This window comes from Pelophylax lessonae (genome assembly GCF_965119305.1).
Source record: "Pelophylax lessonae genome assembly, chromosome: 2".
In the NCBI taxonomy this organism is placed as follows: domain Eukaryota; kingdom Metazoa; phylum Chordata; class Amphibia; order Anura; family Ranidae; genus Pelophylax; species Pelophylax lessonae.
This window is the reverse complement of record NC_138769.1, coordinates 449,753,370-449,772,402: the sequence shown is the minus strand read 5'-3', so window position 1 is coordinate 449,772,402 and position 19,033 is coordinate 449,753,370.

Genomic DNA, 19,033 nt, shown 5'->3' with positions numbered 1-19,033 from the left:
GCAACGGAAAATGGAAGAAAAGGAACAAGCCTTGGAATTGCTTAAAATGGAGCATAGAAACTTGCAGGAAACGAATGAACTACTCAAGTCTCATGTGTTACAGTGGGAAGAATCCACTGCTCTTCTTTTGGTCGAGTTGCAAAAACGCAGAGAGACTATAATGGAGAAAGATACCATCCTCATGGAAAAGGAAAGTGAAATTCAGACTTTGCAGAAGCAAAGTATGGCTGATATGTTGGAGTTGCGTAATCAGCTGGAAAAAAGTCTTCAGTGTTTGGAAGTTACAAAAATAGACCTGCAGGAGTCGCAGGAACAGAATGTCGCTCTGAAAACGACATTGTCTCTCAGCGACAACGAGAAAAGTGAAAGAGAGGCTAAATTACTGAGTACTGTGTATGAGCTCACCACTTTGAGCAATGTGGTAGATGAATTACGTGCAGACTGTGAAAGTTGGAAAGGTGAAGCCCAACGTTTCCAGCAGCAGTTAAAGGAGAAAGAAGCCTGTGTGGCAGAATTACAGTCTCATTCCCAGAAACTAGCCAATGAGGTGAAGGCTCTTATGCAGGGAAAAGGAGATTGTGAACATAAGAGGGAAAAAGTAGAGGCACAGCTTCTGGAATCGCAAGTCAAGGTGTCAGAAGGTGACCGAGTGTGTGCTAAGCTGTCAGAGAAGGCAACCCGATTGCAGGTTGAGTTGGACAGTGTCACAAATCAGCTTTCTCAAGCAGACAGCAAATCTAGAGAAATTGCGGAAGATTTTTCTATCTTGGAATCGCAGCTGCAAGACACGCAGGAACTCTTACAGGAAGAGAGGTGTCAAAGGCTGAGTTTTAGCACAAAGCTCAAACAAATGGAAGATGAGAAAAATGGCTTCCTGGAACAATTAAAAGAGGAGGCGGAAGCAAAGAAAAACCTATCAGAGCAAGTCGCAACATTGCAAGCTCAGATAGCGGATATGAAAAAACGCATGGAAGAAAGCGTTGGTTCATTACAGTGTGTTGAAGATGTGAAAAAGAAGTTTGATCAGATGCTTGGTGAAGAGAAGAATGTGTCTGCAAAATATGCAGAAGAACGCGCACGTGCAGAAACGGAGGTGCGTGATAACGAGAGCAAAGCCCTGTTCTTGGCTCGCTCTTTGGAGGAAGCTCTAGAGTGTAAGGCTGAACTAGAAAGTGTTAAACAGCTGCGTACAGAAATGGAAGAATTGGTCAGCTCCAAGGATGATGTTGTGAAAAGCGTTCAGGAGCTAGAAAAGTCTAAGCGAGCCTTAGAACAGCAACTAGAAGAGATGAAGATTCCGTTGCAGGAACTGGAAGAGGAATTCCAGGCAACAGAGGATCTGTCCCAAAGAGGGGATAGTGTGCCTGATGCAGTTTTTAAAAGGATCAGTGTTTTGGGGTCTGTCCTGAGTGAGCCTCAGAAATGTGATGACACGTGGCTTGAATCACCCCTTTGGAATAAACCGTTCCTTCAAAAACTTCAAGCATTGGAAAATGTATCATTAGAGCTTCAGCAAACAAAAGAGTTGTGTAAGAAATGTGATGATTTCTCAGTTCAGGCTGAAAACCCTAGTGGAGAAAACTAAAGCGGAGAAAACTAAAGCAAGTGATATAAATCTGGGAGAAAAAAGCAAACGCCACCTAGTGGAGAAAACTAAGGCTGTTGGTGAAAACGTGAAGCAAATGAATAAGTGCCTTTCAGGGAGTGTTTCCAAAATGGAACTGGTGAAAGACGGGTGGCAGAAGTTTGATCGTGATCTTGAGATGCATTCCATGTGGAATTCAGATAGAGAAAAGGAACTAGGTGACTTTGAGCGGTCAAATAGTTCAGCAGAAAGTGCATTGAAGAAACCTGTAAAAGAATGTGTTGCAGTTCCATGCTTCTTCACTGATGCAGAGAGGAGGTCTATAATGGATACCACCCAGATCGCTGGGTTCAACTGTGTTGTTGCCTTTGACCCCTATGTTGGTGGAAGGAAAGTTGATGATGTTCTGGTTGGCTTCTTCTGTGAAGAGTTTGGCAAGAAATATAAACTCAATATCAAATCAAATAGTAGGCCTTTACTGCGACTCGCTCAGGAGGGCGAAAAGTTTAAGAAGTTGATGAGTGCAAATGCTTCAGATCTGCCTATGAATATGAAATGTTTGAATGATATTGATATCTCTGGGAAAAGGAACAGGGGTCACTTTGAAGAAATGTGTGACAGCCTGTTGTCTCAATTGGAAAATCCTCTGCACAGCATCTTAGAGCAAGCAAAGCTCAAGAAGGAAGATCATTCCCTTTTACAACAAAAAGTCAATGATTGTGTACAGCTGTATGGAGAGGCAACTCAAGTCACAGAGGGATGTCAAGAGTCCCTACTTGGAACAAAGCTTAGTGAAGCAAAGGTTCTCAAAGTTTTGTGGAAAACATTTATGGATTGCAGAGAGAGGCGTCTTAAGAATGTTGAAGACATTAAGACTAGCCCAATTGAGTTGCCTATGGATCACGGTCCTCCGTGGTGGATTGGACAGACGGTTATGAGGGACAAGCTGTCTGACATTTATGAGAAAGCTGTCAATGAAGATGACAGAAACGAGAAGGAGCGAAATGATGCCAAAAATGCAGTTGAAGAATGTGTATATGAGATGAGAGACAAACTGTGTGGCATTTATGAGAAATCCGTCAATGAAGATGACAAAACAGTTTCATCCGGAAGCTTGAGGATAATAGGAGGCTTATCAGTGAGTCAGCAGTGCTTGACACATGCGTGCCTGGAAATCTGTGTCCCAACCCTAGGGTTGAAACAAGAGGGGGGGGTATGTAACAGGAAGTCAGCTAAATCTGGGAATGTAGTCACAGGAAGGAGATACATTTCCACCTGATTTAGAAAGTCCATTAATTAATTTAGGGTGTTGGCTACAGAGCTAGCCAGCAGGAAGTTGAAAGGCCTTCACCTGTTCAGAATGAGGGAGTTAAGGCTCTATAATTTGTTCAGAGAAATTCCTATTGTTTGCTGCCTCCAGAAGCTGCATCCTGAAGCCATGTGGGCTGGGAGCAGGAGGACAGTCAGCGTGTGCCTCCCGACAGGATGTGTGGGCCTGGGAGAAGACCCCCCGGAGTGATGTGTGCCCGGGACGGTAACCAAGGGTGAATACGTCTCAAAGGTGAGAAGACGAACTGTTGATGTGAAAGAAACAAAGGACTGTGTTGCCCTGTGAAGCTATTATAAAAGGACTATTGAGTGTCCGCTGTAGGACAAGGAAGTCTGCCCGACGGTAGGTTGGAGACAGACACTTAGGCAGGTTCCAGTTGTGAGAAGGTAGCCGCCCACAGAGGCAAGGATTTATTTTCTGTTTTATTTTATTTTGGATGTTTTGCTGCATACAGCCTGGTGAAGAAAACACCATTTAATAAACCACACTGTTTGTTTGCAAGCACTTGTCGGCTACCTCTCTGGGAAAACGCACCCCCCAAGGGGTCATCCACACCCGCCACCGAGCTAATCCCTCACACATGATATTTTGGGACTACCAGTTACTGAGACATATGAATGTGCCAGCCAGCTATGACAAGGTACTGTATGTCACAAGAGGCTTTGCATATACCATGGGTTGTTTCTTTCACTTCTCTTTTAAGTGTTTTTTTAAAGTAATTATTACATTCAGCCGAAACCGTACAATAAAAAAAAAAAAAAATAATAATTTAAGAGACATTTACCTTTCAAAGGTAATTCTATCTGAAGTTTTGTTTATACAGCAACGAGCAACTGCACACACTGAAAATAGTAATGCGCTTTAGAAAAATACCTTTTGTTATTGAGGATTATAGTTTCAGCTGTCTGTTCTTGTAAGCAAGATTATTTAATACAAGGTTAGAAATCCCTTCAGTGAGGGACCACTGAAAGAGGAGCAGAGGTCATTGATGACATTTTTAGAGTCACGCATTTGCTCTTGGCATTTTCTTAAAAGTTCTTGTTTGGATGGCATCAGCGTGGGACACATTATCCCAGAGTGATTAGCTGAAAATGGTGGACCTGTTCTGAGAATGCTTCAGCGCCACTTCATCACTGCACTGGAGTTTTTCAAGTGTGTGGTGACTGAGAGCAGACATAGGGACATGTGCTGTACATCATCAGTCACACACTAGCATCTTCAGTGTTGGCTGAACACTAGACACACTAACACCTATTTTATGACCCCACAGAGGTAAAAGCTGTTGTTCAGCAGTAATAATTTTACAAATAAAAACAAAATATGACCTGCATTTATTAAGCCAACAGAGCCATACATAAAAGATGCAGCCCCACAAAGATAATGTTAATTTTATTTACAAAATGGTAACTACATGCAGGGCAGCAGTTTTGAGCATCACCTACCCTTCTTCAAACCCATCAATATCAGTCCACATAAATGTCAAGGGCACATGTTCTTGGGGTCTTTCGGCTGGAGAGCAGGGGGCCTGGAGGGAAAGAGACGGCTGCCCCTCCCCTGTAGAAGTTGCCATGCGGCCTCAAGTGTTCGACCTGAGGGCCTGAGAGTCAGAGCGGAGCTGAACCCGGAGGTCCTGCAGAGCTGACTGAAAGGGAGGTTATGCTGAAGTATTTTATTCATTGTTAACTCCGGTCAGTACAGATTGACCAAACTTTACAGTAGTTAAGGCTGCTGGATCTACTTTATAGTGAGTCAAAAATGTGGTATATGTAGACCATGTTGTGGCTCTACATATTATTTCCAGGGATACAGTACCCCCCTGTGTTCTGCCCAGGCTTCCCTAGCCGCCTCGTCGAGTGAGCCCTTACATCGGTTGGAGGTTCTAAATTTCTTTCCCCATAAGCCCTCTTGATGGTCTTGACCAGCCACAACGCCAGTGTTCTGGTAAATGCTGCTGGCCCTTTTCTTGTCCCATCTGGAATGATGATCAGGTTTTCTGTTCTTCTGGAAGGGGCTGTTCTCTGTATGTATACTTCCATGATAGATCCGACATCTAACTTGTGCTTCTGGTTAGATGTGTCGCTCCGCATTGTTGGGAGAACAATGTCTTGTTTCCGGTGAAATGGTTTGTTTACCTTTGGCAAATGTTGTGGCAGAGTTCTTAATATCACTCTATCCGGTAAGTGGCAACAGTAAGGAGATTTGTATCCTAAGTCCTGAATATCCACTATTCTTTTTCCTGATGTAATGGCAGTAAGAAAAACTGCTTTCTTCATTATATTCCACAGTGAAGTTGCCTGGTCACCTGAAAAAGGAGGTTGGGGGCAACATCTATAATACCACTTGTAAGTCCCATGGAGAAACAAATAATCTTTGCGGATGCACTTTACTGCAAGCTTTCAGGAATTGGCATACTAACTAGCCCATCTTACACCTGACAAGGCCGAAAGGGTGGAGACTTAGACTCTGAGTGTGCTTGCCTGTAGGCCTACTTCAAGGCCTGTGTGAAGGAATTCTAGCACTTGTGATTTCCGTGGCACTAATGGGTCGATTCCTCTGGACTTGGAGAAGTTGGCAAACTTTTCCCATATTCTCGAGTAGGTACTGTTCATCATTGCTGCCCTTGCCTTCAGCAAGGTTTCGATAACAGAGGCCGAGTAACCTGCCTCCCCTAGCCTTCTTCTCTCAATCTCCATGCCGCAAGATGAAGCCTGGTAGGATTAACGTGACACAACTGACCTTGCTGGAGGAAATCTGGTATCCCCCATAGTAGGATTGGGGGTTCTAATGCCAAAAACTGTAGTAGTGGGAACCATGGCCTGCGGGGTCAACAAGGAATGACTGCTATCACCACCCATGGGAGTAACCTGGGAATAATAGGTGTTGGTGGGAATACGTATGCCAGGGTACAGACCCACTCTGAGCTGAGGGCATCTACTGCTTCCGCCTGTGGGAATTTTGATCTTGCTAAGAAACGTCTGCATTTCTTGTTGGACGGGGATGCCATTAAGTCGACATCTGGATGACCCCACTGGCTGCAAATGCATTGGAAGACTGACTGGTTCAGTGCCCATTCGTTGTTGTCCATCGTTTTCCAGCTCAGTGCATCCTCCAAGTAATTCTGTTGAGCTTGGATGTAAATGGCTGATAGACTTGACACATTCTATTGAGCCCAGTTCATGATGGGTGCGACCTCCGCTAGGAGTTCTTGACTCCTCGTTCCTCCTTGGCAGCGTACATAGGCAACTACTGCCCTGTTGTCCATCTGGAGTATTACACTGGTCCCCCTGACTTGGTCTTGAAATGCTTTTAGAGCTTGAAAGGCTGCTTTTAGTTCTAATACATTGGAGACTTCTTTCTGTCTGCTCCCCCACCGGCCCTGGGCTAGATGCCCATTGCAATGTGCTCCCCAACCTACTGCTGATGCATCTGATGTGATCACTACTGGTGTCGGTGGGTTGAGTTTGTGGCACTTTGACAAATTTGTTGGTTTCTGCCACCACTCGAGGGAACGCTTCATCGCTGATGACAGTCTGATCAGTTCACGCATGGAGCGGCTCTTCCATTATCTCAGGAATTCCACCTTGGAGGTCCTCATCCGCCAGTGAGCCCACTTCCCTATGGGTATCGTAGCCGCTAGTGATCCTAACAGTCTGAGACACTGGGAGGACGAGTGTCTATATATTTTGTAGTCGAGAGACAAGCGCCATTGCCTTTTCTGGAGGGAGTTCTACTGTGTTCCTCCAGGTCTAGGATTGCCCCCAGAAACAGCATTCTCTGCGTGGGCACTGGTTGACTCTTTTGCCAGTTGATAATCCACCCTAGGCTCAGTAGGGTTTGGACCAATATCTCCCCGTGTTCTGTCCGAATTTGCGGATTACGAGCTACTAGGAGGACATAATAGTGGAACACTTGTAGACCCTGCCTGCGCAACGTGGCTATGACCGGGAGTAGTACTTTGGAGAATATTCTCGGTGATGTTGACAGGTTAAATGGTAGGCAGATGAATTGAAAATTGGTATTCCATTATAGCAAAGCGTAAATATTTGTGAAATTATTGATGAACTGGGACATGTAAGTAATCATCTTTCAAATTTAAAGATAACATCCAATCCCCCTGTCTGATGGTTTGTACGACTAACTGCAGAGATTCCATCCAAAAGCTTTGCCCTTGGATGTACTTGTTCAACTTCCAAAGGTCTAATACTGGTCTTAGATCGCCTGTTTTTTGCTTTATTACCACTTACCACTATCCTGCTCTACGTCCAGGCCACTTTTTGCGATTCGGCACTGTGCGACTTTAACTGACAATTGCGCGGTCAGGCAATGCCATACCCAAATGAAATTTATGTCCTTTTTTCCCACAAACAGAGCTTTCTTTTGGTGGTATTTGATCACCTCTGCGCTTTTCATTTTTTGCGATATTAATAAAAAAATGCGACAATTTTGAAAAAATAACAATATTTTTCTACTTTGACAGTTAAAAAATATCCAATACATTCAATTTTTGTCATATATTTAGGCAAAAATGTATTTAGCTACATGAATTTGACAAAAAAATTCTCAATGAGTGTATTTTTAACCACTTTAAGACCGGAAGATTTTACCCTATTCCTGACCAGGCCATATTTCGCAATTCGGCACTGCATTATTTTAACGGACAATTGCGCGGTCGTGCGATGCTGTACCCAAATTAAATTTATGTCCTTTTTTCCCCACAAATAGAGCTTTCTTTTGGTGGTAATTAATCACCTGTGCAATTTTTACTTTTTGGGCTATAAACAAAAAAGGGCGACAATTTTGAAAAAATAACAATATTTTTCACATTTTTTTATATGAAATTCCCCCCCAAAAAAAAGTAAAAATCAAAAATGTTTAACATTTTAGGCCAATTTGTTTTCTGCTACATATGTTTGGTAAAAAAATTGCAATAAGCGTATTTTGATTGGTTTGCACAAAAGTTATCGCAGCTACTAACTACGGGAAATCAATGTAATTTTTATTGTTTTTTTTTAACTAGTAATGGCGGCGATCTGCGATTTTTTTGCGGGACTGCGACATTGCGGTGGACAGATCGGACCCCTAACTGACATTTTTGACACTTTTGGGGGTACCAGTGACATTACTACAGTAATCAGTGCTATAAATATGCACTGTTACTGTAAAAATGACACTGGCAGGGAAGGGGTTAACTTTTATTGGTGATCAAGGGGTTAATGTATGCCTGGTGCTTACTGATGTGTATGGGGGGAGGGGACTGTGTGACACAGGCACAGATCGCAGGTTCAGCTATGCTGAATCCTGTAATCTGTGACTGCCTGTCACATAGGAGATCCGCCCGCTTTGTTTACACAAGTGGGCGGATCTCCTCACTCAATCCCCGACGATCGGGGAAGAGCGGCGGTGATCACCACCTCTCCTCCCCTGGCCCGACTCACGCTGTGTCTGAATACAGCCGGAGCGAGCCTCCGGCGGTGCGCGCACACCGCCCACAAGGCGAGGAGTCCAGTGACGTAGACCTACGTCGCTGGACGATAACGAGCCACTTTGCCACAGTACGCTCAATGTGAGCGGTCGGCAAGTGGTTAAGAAAAGAGGAGAATAGAATCCTTGATGTCTTTCTCACATAGAGACTGGTTCTATGGCCCTCTTTTGTAGAAGCGATTTAACATATTCAAAGATTACCTGTATCTTCTGTTGACACTGAGGGAGCGTGGGTAAAGTAGGGAACCTCTGGGGGGGCCACAAACTCCCAGTGATGACCCTCCCAGATTACTTTAATAGGCCAAAGGGTCTGTCAGGAATGCACTAGGCATTCCTCTATGACACTGCAGAGGCGCGCTGGAGTGCACATGTGCGAACGCCTGTCTGCCCGTTTAGCAGCGAACGGGCATTCGCCAGTGCACATGCGCGTGCTTGATCGCCTGGCCTGCAGCCTTGCGCCAATGTGCGCATGCATTAGCTATTGCAGTTGGCGCCCAAATGGCCTATTTAAGGGTAGCAGGCACACTCATACTTTGCTATCTTGTCTGCAGCTTCTCCTGTACCTCCTGATTCTGAAACCTGCTGTATTCCTGATTGACCTCCCGGCTTGTCTCTTACCTCGCTTGTCTGCTGCCCGCCCTGACCTCGGCTTGTCCTGTGACCATCCTCCTTCCTTATCCTTGTCTGTTTACCTGCCACCAGATCTGTACTCGCCCGCCCCCTGGTGGGGCGACCCTGAGGACCGCAACCTGGTGCTATACACGCAGTGAAGTCCATCCTCACCATCTGAGGCGCTGGTGAAAACCGGTTGGCACTTAGATTCCGTACCTCAGGTTAGCCTGTGTCTTCCACCAAGGTGACTTGTCTGTGTCTCTTCATCTGGATCCTGTGAGGCCACCCTCTGCACCTCAGGCTTGCCACCAACCCCCTGACAGGTTCCTTGATCTGCTCCGCCCAGACCGGCGCAAATTGCCATAGTCGGGTACCAACCGGACCAGTCTGGATGGAGGAACCCTCAAAAGGTCTTCTGCGTCGTGCTCTGTCTTGATTTGTTCAACCGAGCCACCGATGCCTGGGAGTTCTTCCACCCTCTCCTGGTATCTTTATTCATTCTAAAGGGTCTTGTGTCTCTTATCTTACTCATAAATTGTCTCCTTTCCAGCTGGCGCTGGCGTCTGGGTCTCAAATCCTGGTGAATCAATCCTGATTTCCCCCCCAGTCACCTTTGAAAAAGCGATTTCCAATTTGCTGCCAAACAAGGCTGCCCCATCAAAGGGGATATGGAACCAATTGGAATTTGACAATCCATCTGCCATCCATGGCTAGCCATTACTGACGATAACATTACTCTGGCTGAACACTGCAGTGTGTCCATCGCCGCTTCACCTACAAAATCGCCTGCCAGCTTGATCTTGTTACGTTTTTTCAGTACTGGGGCACTTCCGGTCTCTGTGGATAACTCCCCTACTGCACCTTCTGCCCACGTTGTTATTGCCTTGGCCACTGATGTCAGTGCCAATGATGGCTTTCAGGCACTTTCTGCAGACGCATATATTTTCTTGAGTTCTATATCTATCTTTCTTTCTGAAGCATCCTTGAAGGAAACTGCATCTTCCATAGGTAATGTGACATGTCTGGCCAATCTAATGACAATTGCATCCACTAGTGGGATCACAGTGCATGGACCTCTTCTACCCTGAAAGCATACATCTTCTAAAACCTGTTGGATAAGGACAACTTTTTGTCCGTCTTCTTCCTTTCATCATAGATAATATCCTTCATCTCCTCAATCAATGGAAATGAGAGTACTGACCTTTTTTATTGCAGATAATATTTTCTAGTTTTTGCGGGTTGTGTGTGTGACGAGACCAATCTCGCCACTGGGCGTTGGAGAAGCCTGGTTGCTCGCCTCCTGCAATGGGACTATGGACCCTCTCATCAGCCCAGGCTAAACGTAAACCCTATGGCAATTTGACTGTGTTTGTGGCATCTGAGCGCTGTTTGGATATGTTGAGCGCTCAGATCCAGGCTATCTGGGGATGGGTTGAATGTAGGGGTTCTGTTCAGTAGACTGGGAGTTATGCATTTTTGTGTCTTTTTGTGTTTCTTTAAACATGTGGCTAATGGAGCCTTGCCTCTCCTGGAAGCTAAAACGTATTCCTGTATACTGTAAGGAACAGGAAGCCAACTCCTAATATGGGCATTACAGGAAGTTCTGAGGAGACGGGCGGTCTATTGACACTCAGAGTAATGTGTATTGAGGGCTCGTTAGGGAACCATTGTTCTGTGTCTGACTGTTGTGTACATGGATTGCCCCCTGGGGCTTCTGTCTCCTTGCATTGGTCAAAGCTATCTGACCAATCCCTGTTGACTAATTTTCAAGCCCTCATTTGCATATGCTGGAGAGGACCTTAGTGAGAACTGCAAGTACTTTACAATTGACCAATGGGAAAGTGGTTGTTGGGGGAAGGATGTTCCAATTTCTGTATAAAAGTGTGCTGTGTTCTTCCAATAAATGTTGTGCCTGTTTTACCCTCATCTCGGAGCTTTGTCTCGTTATTGGGGGAATCTGCTGCAGGGATTGCTATGGTCTTCCATACTCCCTTAGAGAATCACTAAGCTCTTGTAAGAGCTTGTGAAAGAGCTTGTTCGTGCTGCACTCTCTGGGGAAAGAGAGGTTCACCCACAGGAACCTGGGGCCTTGTCGTTGGTCCAGGGTGGGTAGGAGATGCCAAGACCCTAACCAAGCTACGGCGGTTCGTGGAGTCTGAAGTGCTTACGGTGTCTGGTGGAGTGCTTGGAGCCCTCGGGAAGCACTAGGAGCGTCTGTCAACGGAGGTACCTGCTCAGGGGTGCCCTGTTCCGTAACAGTGTGATTTCCTCCTTTTATTCAAGAGCTTCTCTTATTGCTCTTACCAGGGGTTGTACTAAGGCGAAGTCGAAACCAGCAAGCAAATCCTCTTCTACGGGGGACTCATCACCCGAGCCCGACACTGGTGATGGTTCCCTTAAGGAGCTTTTCTGGGTTAATGGTGGACTAGCCCTTGCTGTCTCTGGTTGGATGGTTTTGGCCACCATTTCTTGTAGGGAATCTTTAACTGTTTAATTAGGGAAATCATGTCTGCCTTTTCCGCTTCCTTATCTGTCGCTGCTTCTAGCAGACAAGTCCGACATAATATTTTTCTAGGTAAGGCCTTTGAAAACCTCCACTCCTTCCTCAACCTGTGTTTTCATCATTGCTTGCCGGCCTTCCTGGCGGGCTTTTGAATGGGTTGCAGCAATAGAAGGGCTTCTGTCTGCACGTCTTGAGGAACGGTGCTGACATTGAGGGCTAGAAAGATTTACATTTCATTAGCCATGCGCTCTCTTTTAATGGACTCAATACCTACTTACCTGACCGTTACCTTATATTGTGTGGCGTGTCTCTGGAAGACCTCATGGTATGCCTTTAAGAAACTGTAACAATAGGTTGTTCTAAGCATTCTATCTCCACTCCTGCATGTAATCAATAGGACATGTCTTACCTCCACAGGACTCTGAACAGGTACGGCACAAGACAGGCACAATCTGTTCAAACAAGGGAGATTCTTACAATCTGCATACCACACATTGATGCTACCCAGCAACCCTGGATCCTCTCTGCCCCTTCAGTTTGCACCCTCTCCTGTCTTGCGCACTTGGCTTGTCCTGTACTCCCCAATATAAAGGGGATGGGGGGGTCCTGCCCACTCTCCAGGTGTCCTGATTGCTGCCTGAGTGTTTCCCTGAGCTTTCCTGCCACCTACGGCGAACCAGAAGTCACCGGCACCATCTTAGTACACCTCTGTTGACCGGAAGTCCCCCGGTGCCATTTTGGGTCTGGTAGCTGCAGTACTTCCCCTGGAAGTCACTGGACACCATCTTGGGATGGGGCAGCCTCCCTGCCAGTCATCCCCCTTGCTGTTTACCTGGATTTTCACCCCAAACAGCTCATCCATGACCTCAGCAGCCTGAGGGAACCTTTACAACCATGGAGAGCCAGGACGAAGGAGAGAGAGAGACCCATGTCACCGGAGGAGTTACTTACCTGTTCCCAGAGAGCAGTATCCTACCCCCAGTGCCTGGAGCTAGGGGAGGCTTCCATTGCATAGGCGGTTTAAACCCGAACGGGGGGGAACTTCGACACAGGAGAGGCTGAACCTGTGCGGCTGGCCATATGAACCCGGCAAGGTGAGGGAAAAAATAAAAAATCTTCTTTCCATAGTAATACCCGGTTGAGCATTTGAGGAACAAAAAGAGAATACCGATTTAGGGGAGGCGACTCATTTATCTAGTATAACCATTCCTGATTGGGCAAGGGGGGGGCAGCCTATACCCATACGTGTATGCTGTCATGCTTGTGTCAGGAAAGGGAAAGTAACAATAATCCCATTTTTTAAATGTTTATGAACTTTTCTGAATTGTAAACCTCAAAGTCATATGTCTTTTGTCTGTAACGTTATTGCTACTTCCTGAACCTTACATATACAGTAAAAACAGATTACATATATTAGAGAACAACTTTCAAGTTTACTGGCAGCAAAGCATTTTGTGAAGCATGAACATAGGGATTCAGATTTGAGGGATTTTTGTCCTGGGTATTTGTTGTCTGTCCAGCTTTAAAGAACAAATTCAAGTAATTTGAAACCAATAAGTGAACAGTTAATATTATCCAACAAACACTGCAGCTTTGTTAAAGTCCAATTAGATCGCTTTAATCTTTTTCAGCCAGAGCTATTAGAGGCACTCACGTGTTCATTAATGGTACGGAAGCACAACAATGCTTGCATGGTGCATCACTGCACATTGCAGTTACTGTGTGCTTCTGCATTGGCCTTGGGTCAATGGACCCCAAATATTTCTTTACCACTTTTTCTGAAATAATGCTAGGGTTAAAGTAGTTATTATTAGCATCAGTAAAGATATAAAATGTGCAGTTATACATGTGTAGTTTGCCACCTTAAATAGGTTTTACCTTGAAAAGAAAACTTCAGAGCCCGTGTTTCTACAAATAGATAGCATTTGTGTAGCATTTATCAGCATTTCACCATGAATGCCAGCATGAGATGTAGTGTTCTGTTAACACCTTTCTTTGTTAAAGCTATTGAAGTGGTTGTGTGCTGATGCCTCTTATATCAAGTGACAATTCTGGGTATTACCAAGCTGTTGATGAAGCCCCAACGTTACTATAAGATTACAAAAAAGCCATCTAAAATAATTAAAAAAGTAAAAACCTTTAATGCAATTTGTATTGGGCAAATGGTTTATGAAAACATGCTGGAAAGTGATGATGCTTTAAAAAATGCTTTTATTTATCAATAAACAAACTAGAATGTCCATAAATCTATATTTAATCCATATTTGGTGTGTCTCTACCCTTTGCCTTTAAAACAGCATTTTTTCCTAGGTACACTTACACACAGTTAAAGGGACATTAAACTCTGGTTTTAAAAACCAGCTAAAGCCGGTGGTGCTGATGAGTGTATTCTGACGGCAAGGAAACTTCCTCTTCCCCCTCCATGGTAGAGATTCACTCATCCACAAACCAACTGATTCAAGAAAATGAATTATGTATGGCTTGCCTAACACATTTCACTCTGTAGGGAGCTTAATTCAATCATGATCGTGTGAAACGCATGCAGAAAATTCAAGGAAGACTGGTGTTTCCAGAAGCAGGCAATGAGAAGGACTGAAAACACAATGGTTGGCCACTTTGCCTAGTAGATGGAATATACATCATGCTGACTTCCTTTCACAATCAGTAGATGTGGTACCATCCGCTCAAACTTATCAAAACCTTGTGGCTAAAAAGCAATAACTCCATCATGGAAACAAGGCCAAATGATTCGCCTATGCATGAGTTTGGAATTTGGTCAGAAATAATGGTCTCCTTAATGCTGAAAACTATAGGCAGATACTTATTCATCATGCAGTACCATCGGGGGTGGCTTGGTTGGAGCATCTAATCCGTCCTAAATGTATTGTGCAGCAAGACAATGACACTCAAACATATGGCCAAAGTCAAAAGGGTGTGAAGGCGCTTGGTTATAAGTGATATTAAATATTTGAATCTTATTATCTGCTGCCTCTTAAGTTTTAAATGTGACCACAATTAAAAATAAATGAATGTAAAACGTGTAAGGGCGCTGATAAATATAAACTAAAACCAATGTGTATTAAATGATATTATGAAAATCACCAAATAAATATTAATCACAATGAGACAATTAAAAATATTCACAATGTGCACTACAAAAATGTGCAGTATATGGTGAAGTGACTGTGCAATAACAGTGCTAAACAAATTATTTCATAACAAATAAAAAATAGAAAGTGCAGAGTGCAAAATTACAGTGACATATTGCTATGATGCAAATATAATGGACTGGTTCAAAATTAGTGCAAATTATCCACTACTAGTGACACTTGTGATCGTATGCTAGTGCCTATAGGTGGCTAGTGCAATTTGATCAATATTGTAGTGACTTTCTAGCATGCAAAAGAGTCAGTCAAGTGACTTTTTAGTACATATAGTTGGGTATCTGGAATGGATAAAAAAATCCAAGTGGGTGGTACACAATATCCGGGTGTTTCCAGCACGTGATCCTTTGAGAGCTAGGTGACAATATTACATGCTCACCAGAGATAGGTGGGTCACACGGACCCAATGGCCAAAGTCATAAAGAACTTTAAAGAAAAGAAGAACAAGTAGTTCTTGAAGAGATGGTATGGCTCCACAGTGCCCTGATCTCAGCATTATTAAGTATGGGATCAGAAGAAGCAACAGCCTAAATTTACAGAAGAACTGTGATTAGTTCCCCTAGTTGTTTGAAACAATTTACCTGATGAGTTTCTTAAAAAAAAAACCTGCGTGCAAGTATACCTAGGAGAATTGTAGTGATTTAAAGGCAAAGGGTGGGCACACCAAATATTGAGTTAATGTATAGATATATTTATAATATATACATATTTTTTAAAAGCTACTTTATACTTGTGAGCATTACTAGATACTGGGGTAAGGAAGGGAGTGAGGGGCACAAAAAGCCCTTGAAATCACTGCCAAATGGTACAAGAAAACCTACAGGCCAGGTAGCTATGGGCTCAAAAACACTAGGTGATAGGCGTAAATAGGTACAAAACTCTTTAAGCGTCAGGAGCACACAGGTCTGAGAACACTAGAATCTAAAAAATACGGGGAATGCCAGCCAAAGCCAGTGAGACTGAAAAGTTCTCTTTCCAGCCTATAGAGGCCTAATGGGAAGCTGTGACAACACAATCTTCATCTTAAATAAGGGATGCACTGGGATTCAATTTGCTGCAGGTCCGTCCCCCCACTCCCGACTGCATATCGATGTCAACTTCCTAAGCATATTTCTTAGTACCATATATTTTGTATTTTGTTTTTAGTATGGAATGCTGTGGGAATTATTATGGTTTTGCACTGGCAGTAAGAAACTGTATTATTATTGAATAACTGCATTTTTGGGGAAAAACCCATGTACCACCTGCTCTCTGAAATAAGTTTTCTGTGAAATGCGCTATTCATTATATAGCCTAGTAGGGTTTGTCATTGCATAATTTACAATATTGGGAAATGTGTTAAGGGAATGTTGGGAATATTCTATGTGATAAGGGCATATTATATTATTTATTTAAAAAATTGCCCTCATTGACCTTGACCAGCAATATACAGATTTGGGAAATGCTCAGTTCCATGCTTTGGATACATATTGCGTGCCAACCCTAATGTTCTTGTAAATGTCAACAATTTCTATAAAATCTTGCTCTTATTTTATAGAAAATAAAAATAATAACAACTTTCTGAATTATCTCTATTTTCTCAGGAACAAACTAAACATTTTGCCAATTTAATTTTATGTTTTTCATACAGATTTTTATTTCTATATAGCTTTTCAATGTGACTATTTCTGGGAAAAGCAAGAAAGAAATCAATAGCCTCCATCTCTAAAATGTTTTATTTTTCATATTTTTGTTTTTTAGGTCACTAGCCTTCAAACAATTTATATCCAAGTTACTTCATGAAATTATAATTAGACTAATTGTTGTCCAAGAAGACAGTAGACAAAAGTCAGCTGTGCAGGCACAAGTCACCCCCTAAATAATTTCTGTAATGAACGATAGTTTTCAAAATATTTAAATTTGTATCCAGCAAACTTCCATGTTTGAGTCTATAGGGAGGGGATATACTTCGTACAAATCTTTGATGCTAGCTTATTATTGGAGAGAACGGATTACTTGTTAATCTGCCAGAAATGAATTTAGCTCCTGAATCCAGTTGTGGACTGACAACACACAGAAAATTTGTGAACTGAGTGGTGCCAGTTTTGCCCAGTGGTCTTTTGCTAAACTCCTCAAACCCTCCCCTTTTCTCCATAACAAGGAGATGAGAACTAGAAGGGCTAATCAGACTCCTGGAGATAACAAAGAAAGTATGCATTGGACATTCCTGATTTTTAACACAATAGAGATTAATTTTCACACATTTCAAACACATATAACAAAACACTTTGAATTGAGTATGTAACAGTCCAAAAGATAGCAAAAAGGAAAAGTTCATTTTTAGGGTTTAAATACACAAACAAGTATTATTGGGGAGGCTGTACAGGCAAAAGGAGCTCCAATGAGCAGGGCCCTGCTAAACCTTGTGTATTGAATTGTATTGTTGCTGTATTGTCTCCCTTTATATTGTAAGCGCTGTGCCAGTGGCTGCCCCTCCATTGGGCGCGCAGGGGCGCCGCCTCCCCCATCCATGTATCCGGCCCCCTAATCTACATGCAGGGCGCCGGACTAATGGATTTCAATTAGTTTTTTTTTTAAGCACCTAATTAGAGCCAGACGCTCTAATAGGCTTCAAAAAAGGGTGGGCTCAGGACGCAGTGCTCAGCCCACCCAGTTGTGTGACAATAGCAAATTAATATTCACTATTGCCACACTGATTCTCCTCCCGGCCAATCAGGAAGCAGGTCCTGAGACCTGTTTCCCAATTGGCCGAAAGTAGAAGGCATGCTATTGGCCAAGAAGGGGGGAGAAGACAGCAGCCGAGAAGGGAAATGAAGGAGCCTGAGGGCGAAGCCACCGCCGCCTGTCATTCCGGAGGAGCAAGGTAAGTAAACTGACTGACTATGTGATGGTGCAGGCTGGAGTGATACAGGGGGGGGGGCCCGCCCCCCTGTATCACTCCAGCCTGCACCATTTTGGACTGTTACATACTTAATTCAAAGTGTTTTGTGATATGTGTTTGAAATGTGTGAAAATTAATCTCTATTGTGTTAAAAATCAGGAATGTCCAATGCATACTTTCTTTGTTATCTCCAGGAGCTCGTTGCCCCTCCCCCCCAACTGATGGAGCACCAGCTGCCACTGAGCTGTGCAAACTGTTAATGACATATAAATCCCGTATAATACTAATCATATTAATAATAATCCTTTACTTAATCTGATTGTAAACAGCCCCATCAGATATTGATATATATTAATGCTCCTTTATAGCTAGGCTACTTAAAACTTAATTTACTTATTCCCATTTTTCTTCTCTTTCTAACTATCAAATCTTTCTATATGTATAAACTCATTACATGAAGAAATAAATATTTCTAACTGTAGCCCATATATTGTATAGTGTGTTAATATCTGCCATACTGCTGTAATTCTAGACAATGTTACTGATTGCAAAACTTTCTTTGTCGACCAGAAGGTAATGCTAGTTATGCCTTACCTAGCTATGACTAACTTTACACAGGAGCAGTCTGGGAGATGTAGTCTCAGAGGAGGATCTCAACTATATCCATCCCTGGGTTGCAACTATAGGGCCCATAGTCACCATAGTAACCTGCGAGCAGGAGGGGTCATATATACAGTAAGTATAAACCTGGGAAAGAGCCGGGGCAGTTGGGGGAGGTGCATCAACCTGAGAGGACTAGGGAGAGAGAACTGTGCTGTGCCAAGCTATGTTGTGCCCAGAGAGCAGCCTGCGGGCTGTTTCTCTGCTAAAGGTACAGACCAACTTTGCCATATTGAGGGGCCAATGGACGAGGCAACAAAGAAGTGGCTCAAGAAGAAGCACATTAAGTGGCCAGACCCTAATCCTATAGAACATTTATGGAGGGAGCGGAAACTTCGAGTTGCCAAGAGCCAGCCAAGAAATATTAAGGATTTAGAGAAGATCTGAAAGAAGAGTGGACCAAAATCCCTCCTGAGATGTGTACAAACCTGGTTACCAACTACAAGAAACGTCTTACCTCTGTGCTTGCCGACAAGGGTTTCTCCACCAAGTACTAAGTCATGTTTTGCTGGGGATCAAATACTTATTTTACTCACTGAACTGCAACCCTAATTTATAGCATTTGTTTTATGTGTTTTTTTTTTTCTGGATTTTTGGTTGATATTCTGTCTCTATCATTTAAAATACACCTATGATAAAAGTTATAGACCCTTTATTTCTTTGTCAGTGGGCAGACTTACAAAATCTGCAGGGGATCAAATAATTATTTTCCCCACTGTGTGTATATACACCCTTCACATTTTTGTAAATATTTTATTATATCTTTTCATGTGGCAACACTGAAGAAATTACACTTTGCTACAATGTAAAGTAGTGA